Genomic DNA, 13,222 nt, shown 5'->3' on the forward strand with positions numbered 1-13,222 from the left:
AAGTCTTGCTAAATATTTAAGGGAATTAAAAAGATGATGCTTATCTTTTAAATTAGTGATTCTTAAGCTTTGGTGTTTATCAAAATCAACTCTGGGGCTTGTTATAAACAAACATTATGCCCCTTCCAGACCTAGGGGGTCAGAGTCTCCAGTGATCTAAATCATCTTAGACTCTACCATTCTGTATCATTATAAAATTCAATCTTCTTCTCTGTGAAATGGGGATAACTTCATAGAATTGTTCTGAGGATTAAGTGAGACAAGATATGAAAAGCATTAAAGCACTTAGAACTGTTCCTAATGCACAGTAAGCACTCTATGAGTGTAGGTACTATTATTTTTGTCAGGAGACAATTCTCCCACATTTGACCACTTTTGTTCTGGACTATCTTCTCCAGGATGTTTGTATAGCAAACAGCTGTGGAAGATCTAAGATCTCTCTCCAGATCAGAGGGCAGGTTACTTTTCTGTCTAGTGTAATTTCTCCCTTTGGAGCAAATGTTTATTATAAAAGACTTGGGTTCCCTAAGCTCAGAGGTCCTTAGCTGTGATGCAAATCCACTGCATGCACAGCATTCACCTGGGCCCCTCTCGGTTGTCCCTTTGGGCTTGGGGGTGCAAGGCGGAACCAACAGGCACATGAACTTCATGCTCTCGCTGTGCCATAAGAATCAAAGTCCTTTGGCTCTGACCCAGGAGTCTTGTGTTTTCTGCCAGCATCCATGCACCTGTGGCAGGCTAACTTGTTAGCTTGCAAAGGAAGATAAAAATCTCAGCCCCTTCACAGTTCTTGACAATTATAAAGCACCAAGCATGCAGTCATGTTTAAAGAAGCACAATTTGGCAACGAAAAGTAATTTAAAAGTAATTTCATTTTTCACTCCCATCTCTAAATGAGCATTTAAAAGGGTTCAATTCATAATTACCTGTCGCACAATTATGGCACTAGCCAGCCTCTCTCACATGCAACCATGGTTCCTATCTTATCTCCTGGTTTGAAGGTTACTACTAATGATCCTTGGAATCTAAATCTACCTGGCCATTATCCAAAACCACTAATCAGTGGCCAAGTGTTAGAGCCACAGAGAGTTTGAAAAGAACTTGCATTTCTGGACTCCCTCCAATATCTCGATTGGCCCCTTCCTCACCATCCCAGCATGTGATGCACAATTCCCAGTTTCTTCCTCCAGAATACCCCATTTCGTAGCAACTGTAGTTTTTCCGATACTTCCCCCATCCACTCAGTACCACTGACATCCTGATGACTGACTCATTCCTAAGGGGAACATAGGCCACCAAGAAGGACATCTAGGAAACCCTCTGGAGGGGTAAACACTATTAGAAGAATGGTGACTGGTACTAGCTCCAGAGAGAAAATCCGAGTGGTGGACACTGCCTGGTTCTCCCACCATGATTTACATATGTCCAAGCCTGAAGCTGGAGGAGAGTTACTTGGATTCTTTCAGAGTGATGGCAGTTGTCAGGCCGGGGTCCTTTGGACCCCAGTGTATCTACTCTGTCTTTTACAATTCTTTGTCATGCCAAGTTCAATGAGAGCAGACAATAGATAACAAAACAACGTTATTCAGGAGAAGCTGGACTCATGGCAAGTCCCAGTACACAGAGGAATGGTCGTGGGAATGGATCACTGTTACGTGTATTAGGGCCTTGCTCCTCCAAGTGTGGGTCTGGACCTGCAGCATCAGCACCAGCTGTGAGCTTGTTTGAAATGCAGAATCTCAGGTCCCACTTCAGACCTACTGATTCAGAAATGACATTTTAAACAAGATCCCTGGGTGACTCAGATGCACATTTTACAGTTTGAGAAGTATTGTGTTAAATCTTTCTACATGGGCAATCCAGGGAAATACTAGTTCTGCTTTGTTAATGGTGATCTGGGTGTGAGGGTGTATGTGTGTGTTCACGTACGTAATCTAATGGCCTTGTGGCCCCTAATATTCTCCTCTTCACACACCATCGTGGGCTCCACTCCATCATCCCAGGAAACGTCTCCCAGCTCCTGCCTAGCATTCTGAAGCCACGTAATCTGTTCTAGGGTCTCTGCTTGCTATCTCATTATCTTGTACCAGGTTATCATCTCCCTGATGCTTAATCGTCTGCTCCACGCAATTCCACCTTTGCATCTCCTTACCTCCACACAGCCATGGGACAATCTCATTCCTCCTGTGTCCTACAAGCCCCATATGGGCCCTCCCAAATCCCACTTTGTGTGGGAGTGGGGTTTGATAACAAGTACCCATTTCTCCGCTAGAGTACTACATGCCCAGCTGGAAGCTTTTGGCCAGGAAAAAGTGAGTCAGTAAAAAAGTGGCCTATATTCTCTGATCTTTCTGGAAGGCTTGAGAGAAGAAACATCTCCTGTCTGGGTTCCCAAAGCAGGTGCTAAAGGTTCTGCCTGGATCCTTCTGGACGTGCTTGTTTTGCCTGAGGCTGTCATGCAATGCCGGTGTTTGCTAATGCCCTCGCTGCACTTGTCAGGCTTCGTGAAAAGCCTCTTGCCAGGAAAGGAGCAAGGAATGAGTTGGCAGAGTTGGCAGAGTATAAAGCTCAATTTTAATAACCTTATGGGTCTTCTATTTAGGTGTTCTTCTTTTCCTCATTTTTGCTTTCTGGCCTTTTGTTACTGTTATCATAGTGGGTATGAATTTTAGTCCAGTTTAGTTCAGATAAGATTCTAAGGTGCTTCATCATAATTACTCCCTGGTAAATGCCTTCAGCTTCCTTGCTTCTCTCTTCCTCCATCAGTCACCTTGGCATAACCCTAACCCTGAATAAAACTAACAGCTGCCTTTTCCATACCTTCCCATGGGCAGCTGAATATTATTGGAGAAACTCACACAACCAGACTGACTGGTTTACTTTATCAACGTATAGGCACACTCAATGTTGCCCCCGAACCCCAGCAATTCTCCAGTAAACTTGCTTTCTCACACAATGTGATGACAATTTTATACTTTCACTCCTGTACTTAAACCTCAACCGTCAAGAGACAATCTTACCTTATGCTTCATTGAGAAAATAGAAGCTATTAGACCAGAGACCTTGTCTTTTCATGGTCAAAGTTACAAACTTCTCTGCATCTGTATTCATCTTCTCTTTTCTTCCTGCGAAGATGGAGGAAGCATCTCTCCTCTACCAAAGGTTAATGTACTTGGATCATATCTCTTCTAACCTTCTTAGATTACTTGGGTTATTTCTTTTCACCTGCATAATCAACCTGTTCTGTATCAACTGGAACACTTTCCACTGCAAAAAAAAAAAGAGAAAAACCACTTGTAGACTAAAGGCTCCCAAATTTATATCTCCTGCCCACGCTCTGGAGCCAGACACTCCAGTAAGCATTATGTTGATTGTAGATTCACATGTCCTTAAGCTTCCCGTGTAAAACCTTATCATAGAGAATATTTCTGAAATGAGTGTTTAGATTATTTAGACGACAAGTAAGTAGGTGTCAGCCTGCACATTGGAGATCTTTGCAAATGTTTTTCCTCCCTTTAAAAACAGAGCCAAATGTCAGCGTTTAAATTGTGTGTGGCACAAAATCCTTTTCACCACTATCCTGTTATGAAGCATGCCAAAGGAGTTGGCATTGGAGCTATGTTTAGCTTTTCCCTTTTGTCTATGCAACCAATCAGATAGCTTTATTTTCCCTTCTTAGATGCTTGGTTGTAATAAGCGCTTCATTCCTGAATTCTGAGGGAAGGCTGAGAAAAATGGAAACCACTGTAAATTGTGGAATTTAGCCATTGGATGTCTATAACAGACTGTGCGGAAATGGGCGACACACTCTGGTGGACAATTTTGGAACTGGCATAGTCTCTGTTGGGTGCATTGGAACCAGTTGAAGAGATACAGGGCCAGGATGAGATCACTCCAGAATCTCTGCTCAACAAAATTTTATCTGTAGGGGCCAGTCTGGTGGCGTAGTGGTTAAGTTCGTGCTCCACTCCAGTGGCCTGAGGTTTGCAGGGTTGGATCCCGGGGCTGGACCTACCCACCGCTCCTCAAGCCATGCTGTGGTGGTATCCCATATACAAAATAGAGGAAGGTGGGTGTGGATGTAGCTCAGGGCTAATCTTCCTCAGCAAAAAGAGGAAGATTGGCAACGGATGTTAGCTCAGGGCTGATCATCCACACCAAAAAAAAAAAAGAAGATTTTATCTGTAGCTCTCTAGTGGTCAGCAAGTAAGCAGCTGGGTTTGTCTCCCTGATGACCTACTGCGTCCAGGATATAAATCCACTAGGAGTGGGCTGAGTTGTGTGATTTTTCTGCTTGCTCTAAATAAGAATGCAGAGGCATGGGAGAATTGTAAAATGAGTTTCTCTACAGAAGTGACCAAGTGTACTGAACAGTAAAGGGCAAGTGAATTTGAAAAAACTGGAACTAATACAGTCAGAATTCCTCCCTTCATTCTTCAAGTGGATGGCTGACCGAAGAGATGAGGAAGAAACAGATATTAACTCTTAACAAAAAGTAGGCATATATCAAGAAAGCAGAAGAGAAGTTATATTTACAGAAGTCTGACAAAATTTTTAAATGGGGTCGGCAATGAAATTTGTGGTGTTCCAAGTACATAAACCATCTCCTCACACTAGCAGACCTCTGGGCTAGCAGATATGACCAAATGGAAGTTCAAGAACAATGCTGTATTTCACTTAGCTTTTTTTTCAACTTTACAATATTCTTTAATTTTTAAAAAAGTTCTTATAGTACCGATTCCTTGCCTTAGAAGTATAGAGAACTTTAAAATACTATAATAGCCCACAGTCATATATGGAATGGTTGTTTTTCAATTATTGATTTGTGAGTGTGTAGGTATAACTTTCACTCAATATAAATTAACTTTTAGGTCAAGCAAGTCAATGGATGTATGAAGAAAGTATACTCAATTTGAATGGAAAGATCTTTTAAAAGTCTTGTATCCAGAAATTGTAACAAGAGGTCTTCTCTTACTTCAGGTAAATCAAGATTATATCCAGGTACACTGGTCTACAACTTTTGGTCAGACCAATCAGTAGTCATCCAGCATAGCAGTACAAATGTCAGCTATCTGGGAGTATGAATTATGACAGCCCTACTGCTCTAGTTGGACAGTGTAGAGCCATTAGGCTAAAATTTACAGTGAGAGCAGTTTTTATCTTTACTGTTTTGCCATTGGATATGTAGACAAAGCCAATCAACTCCAAATTATTTTACCTAGATTATTCACCTAATAGATTAGTCAATTTATTTATTAGTCAGAAAATATTTGTTGAGTGCTAATTATGTACAAGGCATTATGGGAATACAAATAATCACAAGGCACAGCCTTAGTGGTTTTTTACAGACAATTTTTTAGAGAAGTTTTAGGTTCACAGCAAAATTGAGTGGAAAGTATAGAGATTTCCTATATGCCTTTTGCCCCCACACATGCATAACCTCCCCCATTATCAACATCCTCCACCAAAGTGGTACATTTGTTACAACTGATGAACCTACATCGACACATCACAATCCCCCAAAGTCCATAGTTCACATTAGGGTTAATTCTTGGTGTTGTACGTTCTATTTGTTTGGACAAATGTATAATGACATGTATCCATCAATATAGTATCATACAGGGTATTTTCACTGCCCTAAAAATCTTCTGTGCTCTGCCTATTTGTCCTTTTCTCCTCCCTCCCGCCCCTGGAAACCACTGATCTTTTTACTGTATCCATAGTTTTGCCTTCTCCAGTATGTCATATAGTTGGAATTATATAGTATGTAGCCTTTTGAGATGGGCTTCTTTCATTTAGTAATATGCATTTAAGCTTCCTCCATGTTTTTTCATGGTTGATAGCTCATTTCCTTTTTTTTTAATAATTTTATTTATTTATTTATTTTTCCCCCAAAGCCCCAGTAGATAGTTGTATGTCATAGATGCACAACCTTCTAGTTGCTGTATGTGGGATGCGGCCTCAGCATGGCCGGAGAAGCGGTGCGTCGGTGCACGCTCGGGATCCGAACCCGGGCCGCCAGCAGCGGAGCGCAGCGCACTTAACCGCCAAGCCACGGGGCCGGCCCGCTCATTTCCTTTTAATGATGAATAATATTCCATTGCCAGAATGTACCAGTTTATCCATTCACCTATTGAAGGACAACTTGGTGCTTCCAAGTTTTGGCAATTATGAATAAAACTGCTATAAACATCTGTGTGCAGCTTTTTGTGTGGACATAAGTTTTCAACTCCTTTGGGTAAATACCAAGGGATGTGATTGTTGGATCATATGGTAAGAGTATGTTTAGTTTTACAAGAAAATATCAAACTGTCTTCCAAAGTGACTGTACCATTTTGCATTTCCAACAGCAATGAATGAGAGCTCCTGTTGCTCCACATTCTTGCCAGCATTTGGTGTTGTCAGTGTTCTGGATTTTGGCCTTTCTAACAGGTGTGTAGTGATAACTCACACTTGTTTTAATTTGCATTTCCCTGCTGACATATGACATGGAGCATCTTTTCATATGCTTATTTGCCATCTAGATATCTTCTTTGGTGAGGTGTCTATTAAGGTCTTTGGCCCACTTTTTAATCAGGTTGTTTTCTCATTGTTGAGTTTTAAGAGTTCATTGTATCCTTTAGATAATGGTCCTTTATCACATGTATCTTTTGCAAACATTTTCCCCCAGTCTGTGGCTTGTCTTCTTATTCCCCTGTCATTGTCTTTCACAAAGCAGAAGTTTTTTAATTTTAATGAAGTCCAGCTTATCAATTATTTCTTTCTTGGATTGTGTCTTTGGTGTTGTACCTTTAAAGTCACTGCCATACTCGAGTTAGCTATAAACTATAATTTTATTTTTTAAATATATGTGCATTGAACCATTTTTTTCCTCCAGTTTGAAGGGAAAGATTTTAATTTTGAGACTTCCTGAAATGTGTGTGAATTAATTGTGAATGTTGGGCTGGCCTGGCGGCATACTGGTTAAGTTTGCTTGCTATGCTTTGGCAACCTGGGGTTCGCAGGTTTGTATCTCGGGCACAGACCTATGCACTGCTCATCAAGCCATGCTATGGTGGTGCCCCACATACAAAATAGAGGAAGATGGGCAGAGATGTTAGCTCAGGGCTAATCTTCCTCAGCAAAAAAAGAGGAAGATTGGCAACAGATGTTAGCTGAGGGCCAATCTTCCTCACCACCACCCCCAAAAAATTGTGAGTGTACTTGCAAATTTGCAAATGTTATTATCAATAGAGACTTCTATTTTGGAATAAGTATGTTTGCTTGGTCCGTGACAAGTTAACATCAAATGAAATAAAATTAAGTTTATGGAAGTCTCAAGTCCATGTTGATACTAGAAGATTAATTGTATTTCATATGACTTTCCAATACTGTTTATCAAAACGGAGAAGTGCTGTAGAGATCAACCCTAATTACCAGAATCCTAAATACAGTCGTGATCGAGTTGCTAATCACAAATTCTATGAACCTGGAAGTCTGCTAACTCATTGAAGTCACCTGGCTAAAGGTTATCTGTGAAGAAATCACTATTTACTAGGCTTATTATTTCTCCTTTTATATCCCTTATGATGAAATTCAAAGTACAAATAGATGAATGGAATATGAAGGCTATATCTCAAAATTTTATCTGTGATCATCTGATCTTGAACTTTGGACTACAAGAAATACAGTCAAAGGCCAGAGTTTAGGTAATAAGCATGTTTTGGCTTAAGATGTTATTACTCAGTTTATCCTGGTCAACACAACCCCTCCAGAAGATTGTTCTGATTTATTGACCATGTTTTTACCTAAGCAGTAGAGCCACAGGTAGTAATAGCCCTCAAACCCCACTCCTCGCCTGGGTTCTTGTATGAAAGAAACCAATGAATGATACACCCTCTGCTTCTTCTATTACAGCCTTGGGAAAGAAAGCCAGGAAGAGAAAAGTTCTGCCCTGTAGGCAAGGATTGTGGGGAAAACATTATAACTGGTATAGCCCAGCGGCTGCAGTGAGTAAGTAGTACATCCATTCCTAATCAAGATGTAGGACTTTTTACAAACACTGCTGGACTCAATTAGCTGTTATGTTCTTATATTGTCCTCATCTGGTTTTGGAATCAGTATCACACTAACCTCATAAAATGAGTAGGCAGGTTTTGAAAGTCTTCTTTTGTAAAAACTTGTTTTTGCCACAACTTGTTCTTTTCAGGAGAGACAGCCTGGTGACTTTTCAGTTTCCTTAATATTTATATGAGCACCGATTTCAGCATTTTCTATAGTTCTAGGAATTTTTGCATCTCAAGTTTTCCAATTGTCTATCCACACAGTGGTGTTCCTAAAATTTTATTCCAGATTCAGTTTCATGGAGTTTCCTACAATGAGAGAGATGAAGTGAGACCTGGGTGGGTCAGCACTTTTCAAGCACATCGTCCACCTCTCTGAGAAGGGTAATTCTGTCCCTGATGTTGCCTCCCATGACTAGTCTAGCATCTGACCCTTGCCTGGCCTGGCCCCTTGGTGGCCCTCCCTGCCTCCCCTCTAGTTTGCCTTATCTTCCCTCAGAGTTCTAAGCCCAGGTTAGGCATACTCCTTCATGGTGCTGGCCATGGCTAATGACTAAAAGGGGTAAAAGAGAACTCTAAGGGGTACAGAGCAAAAACAATAGTAAATGTGTCCTTAATAGGTACAGGATTTCCTTTTGGGGTGATGAAACGTTCTGGAACTAGATCGTGGTGATGTGAAGGTACTTAATGCCCTTGAATTGTACACTTTAAAATGGTTCAGATGGTAAACTTTGTTATGAGTAATTTAGAACAATAAAAAAGATTAATCTCGGACTTGGGACAAGAGGCTTGTCTTAGTTTCTAAGTTCTTTATTTGTTTACTTTTCCCTCAGCCCTAGGGATAGCAGCCACTCTGCATTTACTATTTCTTTTTAATTTTTTTTTTTTTGTAGGAAGACAGGCCCTGAGCTAACATCTATTGCCAATCTTCCCCTTTTTGCTAAAGGAAGATTGTCCCTGAGCTAACATCCATGCCAATCTGCCTCTATTTTGTACATGGGACACCACCAGAGCCTGGCTTGATGAGCGGTGTGTAGGTCCGTGCCCGAGATCCAAACCCGCGAACCCCAGGCCATGGAAGCGGAGCGTGGGAACTCAACCACTAGGCCACCGGGCTGGCCCCTTTAATTTTTTATTGTGTATAAACATAATGTAAAATTTACCATCTTAGCCATTTTAAAGTGTACAATTCAGTGGCATTAAGTACGTTCTCAATGTTGTGCGACCATCACAATTTAGTTCCAGAACTTTTCATCATCCCAGAACGAAATCCTGTACCCATTAAGCACGCGTGTACTACTTCTTTTGCTCTGAGGAGAGAGTGTGGTTGTCATAGGAGCATGCTGCCTGCTGCTGTGGTGAAGAAACTCGCCTCTGCTGAGAGCAACAGCCACGACCAATACTGATTGGAGCTGTATTAGTCTCTGTATTACAGGGCTGCTGTAACCAAGTACCACAAACAGCGTGGCTTAAAACAACAGAAATTTACTCTCTCATAGTTCTAGAGGTTTTAAGTCTGAAGTCAAGGTGTTGGCAGGGTTGGTTCCTTCCGTGGCCTCTGAAGGAGAATCTGTTCCATGCCTTTCTCCTAGCTTCTGGTGTTTGCTAGCAATCCTTGGCATTCATTCCTTGGCTTGTGGTAGCATAACTCCAATTTCTGCCTCTGTCTTCACATGGTCATCTTCCCTGTGTGTGCGTCTGTTTTCTCTTCTTATAAGGACTTTAGTTCTTAGATTAGGGCCCACCCTTATCCAGTGTGACGGCATTTTAACTAATTACATCTGCAAAGACCCTATTTCCAAATAAGATCACATTCACAGATACTGGAGGTTATGATTTGAACATATCTTTTGGGGGAGACCTAATTCAACCCACAACAGAAGCCATCACCAATGCGGTGGCAAAGAAACTGGCGTTGAACAGGGAACCCTGCATATTGATCTGTTTACCTCAAGAAAAATATGTCCCTTTTTCCTTTTCCAGCCTTGCAGTGTTCCTCAAGCACCCTCTATTGGCAGAGTTTAACATCCAGCCAGCCGGCAACGAGGAAATGCAGCCTGCAGAGTACAGTGCCCCAGGGCAAAAAAATCGTTGGTTTTTCAGCTCAGAGGCAAAAAGTTAATAACAGCCACAGACCAAAGTTCTGTTTGCTTTGAAGTAAGTGTTTTCTACGCCAGTTTGATATTGACTACAAAGCTCTAAATCAACTGTGGGACTTTGACCTTGGAATGGAAGAGTCCAAGTAGAGGAGACACTTAGGCTAAGTCCTGTAGGATACAGGGGGTTGGTGGGCATCACAGTGGGGAGGGATGATATTTTAGTCAGAGGGACCAGTATGAGCAAAAGCAGATCGTGTGAGACCCTAAATTGTCACAGAATCCTGAAAGCCATCCTAAGGTATTCGAACTGTAATCTGGGGGTGAAGTTGGTTAAGAGTAACATGACCAAATTTCTAATGTAGAAAATTTCCTTTACCTCAAGGCAGCATGGGAACTTCTTCCACTTGGCAAGGAGAGCTCCGAACAGGTAGCAATGAACTTCTATAAGAGGAGCTTGCATGGAGGAAGTGGATTGGGAAACGTGCATATCTGAAGAGCCTCATGGGAGACAAGGTTCAACGAGAATCATCAAATGTTTCAAACATGGAAATGACATGATCTGTTCTGGAAATGGCTGGCATCTCAAACATAACATATTGTCACTGAGCAATGGGCTTGCTCTGCTCACCGAGATCTGAGCCAATTAATCACAATGAATTAGGGATCCAGAAAGGAAGCTTTAATTCGATTAGCTGGCATAATCGGAACACTGTTGACTAATGTCTCAAAAAACTCATCTTCAAGAATTATGGAATCTTGACGTAGTTATATAGGGAAAATGGGCAGTAAGCAGGGGGTTTAGAAATGTTGGCCTTCAGGCATGTCAGACTCCAGGATCTTTCATTGTTCTTTTCTTCTGTCAGTGATGATGAATATCTTGTAGGTGTGTTTCCTGCCTCTGGTCAGCTTGTTCCTGGAAAGAAACTCATGGAACAAAGTTTTAATTTATCAAGCTATAGGGGAGTACATATGTAAGCAGATGCCATAAATCAGGAGAGCATGTGAATTATTTTAGAGTACGTGTAGAGCAGTGAGTAGTCACACAGAGGAGGGGCTGGGGTCATTTAGCACAACAAGATGGCCTCACTTATGTTCACTTACAATGTTAAACCAATGTATCGTCCTTTACAATAAGTCTGCTTTCTTTCTGTGTTTCTTATGTGAGAGAGGGCACCTGGTTGCCCAATCCAGAAACCTGGGCATTATCAAAATTCATTCTTCCCCTTCATTCCTCCAACCAATGACTAAATACTGCCCATTTTGCTTCATAAATGTGTCTCAACTTTTCTTCTTCCTCAGTCTACTACCTTGAAGTGGCACCTCTTGGTTGAACTCTTGTAACTGTCTTATAATGGTCTTCCCAGCATCTCCCAACTCATTTTCTCAGGCAGAGTAATTGTTCCGAAATGCAAATCTGAAGATGTCACTTTACTAGTGACAAGAAGTTTTCACAGGTTGAGGTATACGGGGTAACTATTCTTGGTCTGAACTAAAAAGAGCCTGACCTACGGCCTCTCAAACATACATTGTACATCTGCTTTAACCATTGAGGTAAAGAATGTGTATTACACAGTATCTCAAGTAAAAGAATGCAGTCTTTGAAGATAAGGTTGCATACGATGCCAGCCAGCATCTGTAAAGCCAGTATCAGCACCCTTGAAGATACGTTTCCTTCCTCACTGCTGCCCCTGGCCCCAATCAGGGTCATGTTGACCTGCTAATCTGCAACTGAATATCTCTTCGAAACGTTGACGTGTTTAGTGTGTGTTCTTTGTTCTAAAAAGGTATAAAACTGTACTGAAAACCATGCTTCTCCAGAGCCCTTTCTTCCTTTGTGAAGGCTGCTCTCTAGGGTTATAATCCCCCCGGGGTTATATATCAGCTTAGCTCAAGTAAAATTCACCTTCTCTCTCTTATCTATAGAATGGGTATTGGTTATTTGTGTTGACACTACTTAAACACTCCACACTGGCCCTCCATTGCTCTTAGGATAAAGAACAACTTCTTCGACACGGAATAAAATGACCCCTCACAATCTGCCTTTTTCCAGTTTCATCCCCCCTACTCCTCATCCCCATCCCCAGTCATATGGACTGTCTTTTATTTCTTTAAAAGCTTCATGTTTTTTTCTTGCCTATGTCTCTTTTCTCTTCTTGGTACTCACTTCACAACTCCCTTACTCCAAACTCCTCCCTCACTCCCACCCCTCAAGTCATCCTCTATTTGTCCTTCAAAATCAGTTTAGATTTTAGTTCCTTCTGGAATTGACCTAACAATTGACCCTGACTCTAATAATTTCAGGTTAGATGACTCTCCTACATGTTTCCATTAATTCTCTCTCTCTCTCATATATATCTACCTATCTTTATTTCACAGATATACACCATATATATATCTTTACCTTGTTTCATTTTCTTAAAAGAATTTATTATGTCTTAAAGCTTATTTATTTGCTTGTTGATTGTCTGTCATCCTCCACCAGAATCTACGCTCCCTGAGATCAAGAACCTTGTCTACCTTGCTTGCCACTGTGTCCCCAGAGCCTACAACATAGCGAAGACTCAATAAATATTTACTGAGAAAATTACAGCTACAATTTTTTTTGAGGCAAAGTTCTTCACGTCGCTGTATAGTCTCATTTACTATTTGGGGCATAATTACACTCAAAAATTATTTGTTCTTTATCTGAAATCCAAATTCAACCGAGCAACCTGTATTTTTCTGGCAACCCTACCTCCAGAACACATTTGGTAGCATCTGGAGACACTTCTGATTGTCGCGACTAGGGTGGTGCTACTGTGGGGCACACGTCTTGTCGCTGATAACCAGACGGCAAGAGAGCCAGACGACCCGTTGCCTCAGGGGAAGTCATGAAGTCGAAAAGATCGCGCGTGAAGGGCACTGCGGCCGGTAAAGCGCTCTGCACACACTGGTTAAGCGCGCCTCCGACACAGAGACATCCTTCAGGTCGGACTAAGGACAGCTCCTCCGGCCGCAGAGACTAGGAAGGCGTTCAGCGACACACCGGAAGCGGCCGGGCGGCTGCGGCGTCCTTCTCCCGGAGCAACGGCCGCGAAGGAA

General features: G+C 41.7%; 1 long non-coding RNA gene across 2 annotated transcripts; it reads right to left on the reverse strand.

Moving 5' to 3' along the window:
* Window positions 1-2,986: 2,986 nt before the first annotated feature.
* On the reverse strand, window positions 2,987-13,213 carry LOC131393688 (uncharacterized). Of its 2 annotated transcripts, none has more exons than XR_009215958.1 (3): window positions 12,876-13,213; window positions 10,518-11,054; window positions 2,987-3,267 (listed from the first exon to the last, which is right to left on the reverse strand). It is a non-coding gene; the product is annotated as an uncharacterized LOC131393688 (long non-coding RNA). The 2 variants fall into 2 exon arrangements; XR_009215957.1 differs by having other exon boundaries at window positions 10,518-11,065.
* Between the last annotated feature and the right edge of the window lie 9 nt (window positions 13,214-13,222).

The sequence above is a fragment of the Diceros bicornis genome, chromosome 28 (genome assembly GCF_020826845.1).
Source record: "Diceros bicornis minor isolate mBicDic1 chromosome 28, mDicBic1.mat.cur, whole genome shotgun sequence".
Lineage (NCBI taxonomy): Eukaryota > Metazoa > Chordata > Mammalia > Perissodactyla > Rhinocerotidae > Diceros > Diceros bicornis.